The sequence below is a fragment of the Egretta garzetta genome, unplaced genomic scaffold, assembly GCF_000687185.1.
Source record: "Egretta garzetta isolate BGI_Z169 unplaced genomic scaffold, ASM68718v1 scaffold105, whole genome shotgun sequence".
NCBI classification, from domain to species: Eukaryota; Metazoa; Chordata; class Aves; order Pelecaniformes; family Ardeidae; genus Egretta; species Egretta garzetta.
Window position 1 is genome coordinate 963,818 of NW_009259598.1, and position 4,567 is coordinate 968,384.

The window sequence follows — 4,567 nt, forward strand, 5'->3', positions numbered from 1 at the left end:
GTGGGTGTAAGGTGGAGATACAAGTTATGGGTCATGCGGGGAATAAATGCAGCCCAGGTGATGCTGGGAGTGCCAAGCAGCTGCAAAGCGGGCGGTGAAGTGTCACGCTGTCCAGGCAATGTGAGCTGGGTTAGGGCATTTCTATTGCAAAATTGGCTTGCTTATTTAATCGAGCAAAACTCCCTGTTGCTGGAACCTCCAGTACCTGCTCGCAAGGTTGGTCCTGGGGGAAAAGCCAGGAAAAATCCAAGGAAAAGCTGCCAGCTTTTCCTTGACCAAGGTCTGAGCCCAGCTGGATGCACCGGTGCACTGAGCTGTGCCAGCCTCTGCTCAGTGCCTGGGGGTGGTGCAATGTGGGTGCTGAGGGGCCGTGGGGTGGGTGGTCCTGGTGCCGAGAGCTGCTCCTTGCCGGTACTCTTGCCGTTAGGTGGAAGTGTTGCAAAGGAGAAGAGCGCTGGTGCTGCCCAACTCTGGGCTCAGAGAGCAGCGAAAGCCAGGCATGAGTCCTTTGTCCTCCTGAAATACGGAGGCGGTGAGGTACAAAGGGGAATTTTTAGGCTGGATGCATTCAGGAGAGAGGGATAAATCCCTGATGAGAGGCTCTAACGCTGTGGCTGGAGGAGGTTTGGCAAGGGGTGGGTGCCTGCTGCTGCCCTCGGCCGCTTGTGGAGGAGCGGGGCCAGATCCCCAGCAGTTGTTCCATCCCCCTCAGTGCTGGCATGGGATTTTTTGGGGAAAAGCCCACAAGCCCAAGGCGAGTCCCCCCTTGGTGATGTCCAGCAAAGAGGCAGGTTGGGGTCTGGCTGCTTGGCCTCAAGCAGGGTCCTGCAGCAGCTGGGGGGGATGCGGGCGCCGGGCAGGGCTCCGAGCCACAGGAAAGTGGCTGGCGGGGGCTTGGCAGCCCCCAATGAGGGGAAGGGGCAGGCGAAGGGGCTGCCAGGGAGCTGCCTTCCTCGTGAGGAAGAGGAGGAGTTGTCGCTCACAGCCTACAGCCGAATCATCCCTCTTTCATTGCTAATTCCTCCCCGCTAGCCCGGATGTTTTTTTTTATTTTTTCCCCTCCCCATTTCTTTAAAATGCAACTCTTTCCGCCGAAATCTGGTTAGTCATGAAGCGTATAATGAGTTTTATATATATTTAAAATGGTCTGACATTCGGCATCCCATTATCCTCGCTCCTCGAGAGGAGCATGGACTCAATGTGTGAATGTTGATCCAATAAGAGCGCAGTCAGTACCATTTTCGCTCTCTGAAATATCCATATCTATTACCCATATTCATGTGCTGTTTGTGTGTAGGAGTCTCTTTCTTGTGGAAAGAAATCCAAGGCTGTGTGTGGTGTGGTGTGTGTGGTTTTTTTTTTTTTTTTTTTTTTTTTTTTCCTTGGGCCTGTTATTTAGGTATTATTTTGGGGCAAGCCGAATTATTTTGTCACTTGGTTTTAGTTTGCAATTTTGTTTATTCCTTCTTCCTTCAGTAAATCCCATCTCCAGCTCTAATTGCCCAACGCAGGAAAGCTCGGTGGCTTTTTGCAGGCAGCTTGTGTGATTTCTGCTGGCAAAAGGCTGGGGGGTGCTGAGCCCAGGTCACCCCACTCGATACCCGGCCCGAAACATCCTACAAACTTCCAGCAGAGCTTTTCCCATTCCCCAACCTCTTGCTGAGGCTCTTTTCTGCCTGACATCAGTGAAATCCTTCCCTTTGCTGCAAAAAACCCCCAAGGAGCCGGGCAAAAGTGTCAATGTGTTCTTCTTTCTTTATCCCTCTTAAATCCTTCTCCTCCTCTTCTCTTTTCTTGCAAATCGGCCTTTCGCTTCCTCCTGCGTCACCAGCACTGAGCAGGAGCCCTTGACCCGCTGGAGCCCGTGTCCCTTTGCTGCTGCTCCTCTGGCCACATTTTTCCCCCCAGACAAGTGGGACACCTGAAAAACATCCTCAGCTCCCCCCTCCCTTACCCTGCAAACATATTTATCTTTAATTACACACGAAAACAGCTCTTGCTGGGAGTCCTGCATTTTAATTGTGTAGATATTACAGCTAATTACAGTTCTATTAATATTTCACTTTGAATTAAAGATTTATTTTCCCCACCCTTCTGTCTGGGAGGGAATTAAATCCACACCCAAGGCAACTGCAGGTGCTGGAAATGCAACTCACGGATCAAAAGGACCGTGTGCGGTTCCTGTGCCTGTGTCTCTTCGAGGCGAGTGACCTGTGAAGACGAGGGAGGTGGTGGTGGCTTGGCCATGAATTATTCAAAACCCTTCTGCATGGCCGAGAGGGAGAGTCCAGTCCATAAGATACAGTTTCATGTTTTCCTATATTTAAAAAAAAAAAAAATAAAAATTGCAAGCAGCATGTCTCCCTGGTGGTGCTCGGTGGCTTTAGCGGTGAACGCGGTGACCTTCCTCGCTGGAGAGGGGCCAGGGTGCTGGGAGGCTGGATGCTGTGCAGTGGAGCTGTGCCTGCCTGGGTGACAGCCATGGGCTGACGGGCTCGGGGCGATCCAGAGCCTTGTGCCTGGGGGTGCGCAGGTCCTGGATGTCCAGGGAGAGGCTGCCGATGGCCCTGGAGATGCTGGAGCACCCTGCAAGCCCTGGATGGATATGAACATGGAGCTGGGAATTGGCTCAGGGCGTACCCCTCCAACCCTGCCTCTGGGACGGGAGAGGCAGCGACTTGTTTAGTTCCTTTTGTTTTGAGCCCGATGAAGTGGTATTGATCCTGCGGAGGATGGCACTGCATCCATTTGCTGATGGTATCGAACTCTCCTGGAGTATTTGATTGCGTTTTGACCCACTCACCAAGGAGCATCCCTGGCTGCAGCAGCAGCAGTGACCTTTGCGGGGTTTGCTGAACCTTTCTGGGGGTTACCCCACGCACAGGCTGCTTCCCCAGAGTCGCTGGGGCATCTCCTGTCTGTCCCCGTGCCCTCCTGCCCCTCCCCCTCAGCCGCCACGGCGTGGCCTTTCCCGTTGTGCCGGGGGAAGCTTGGCAGTAGCGGCCTGAGCCGGGTTTCCAAATGTTAATTATATTTTGACGTTCTCGGTGGTGACACGAGCGCTGATGATATTTTGGCTTCTGGCTGACTGTGGGGAGGGGCATGTGAGAGGGGGAGACGTGCAGTCCATGAGGCTAGGAGACAAGAAGAGAGACTCGGCCAGCTGCAGCCACGGTGGCAAGAGCATCCCCCAAATCCCTGGGACTCTGCTCCCCAAGATTGGGGACGAGGGTGTTGGATGATGATTATTTTCCATCAGAGCCAGGGGAGCAGTGAGCACCAAGCATCCCCCACTGAGCAGGCTGCTGGAGCAATTCAGTGGTGCTTCAGCCCAAATTTCTGCATTAATTTAGCCCAAACACTTTCCCCCAGCGACTCCTCAGGACCTGGGCAGAGCGGAGCAGGCTGGCCTGGCATCCTCATCCCTGGGGGGCACAGCCCTGCCCCGGCGCTGTGAGACCCCAGGCTGTGAGCCAGATGCCCTCGTTTCTCCTCGAAGGCAGAGCACGTCTTAGAAATCCCCTGGAAGCCGAGGGCTTCACCCAACCCAGAGCTGAGAACTTGACCTCAGGGTGCCTCTGAGAGCTGCTTTTGGTGAAGGAATTTGTGCCCAGCTTATCCCGCAGTAGCCGGAGCCCCCCGCCCCCTGCCCTGGCTGGTGCCTCTGGTGTGCATGGGGCTCCTCTCTTCCTGCCCACGAATCTCTGCCCCACGTCACGCTGGTTCAAATAAGCCCCACAGATCACCAGGTGATCCCAGATGTGGGTCCTTGGCTGGGTCCTGGGGGGGTCTCCCAACCCCACTGCATTGTTTCAGCCGCTGCCTGCAGTGGGACAACATGGCTCCTCAATATTCGCATCGTGTCCCCCCCCCGTCCCATCGCCCCCAGCTGCTCTGCTCCTATCGCAGAAGGTCCTGGGTGAGTCCTTGCCCCCCTGAGAGCCTTTCAGAAACAAGTTGTGGACCCCCAAGACAGACAGATGCTGGGTGAAAGCCACTGCCAGAGCCCTGCTCGGGGACGGGAGGTTGCTCCTGGTGGGGCAGATGGCAGCTAAGAGCTGGGCTGTCACCATCGCCCACCCTCACGTCCCCTCCCCAGCAGCCACAGTGCAGAAGTCCTTTTGCTTCGGTTCCTGGCACCGGTGCTGGTGTGGGTGAGGGTTGCAACGCCATGTGTGCAGTATGGGGGGGTTGGATGGGGCTGTCCTGTCCTGTCCCCCCCCACCCTGGGCTGCCCTCCACTGCATCAGAGCAGAATAACAACGAGAACCCCTCCGGCTCTCGCTGTAAACGAAATCACTGCAACAGCCTGGTGTCTCCGCAGGAGACAGCGCTCTGGGCATGATCCCACGAGCATCTGAATCCATGGGAATATCGCCACTTATTTTAATGGCAGGAGGGCGGCTGGCCAGCTTTTCAGGCGAGTGCATCTTGCTGGAGAGCATGTAGCTCCTTCAAAGGCCTGGCCAGGGCGTGCGCTGAGAGCCGGGCAGCCCTGAGAGCTGCTGGAAAACCAGCTCGTCTCCAGCCTTCTAAACAGGATCTGGGTGATAAGGCCACGACCGCC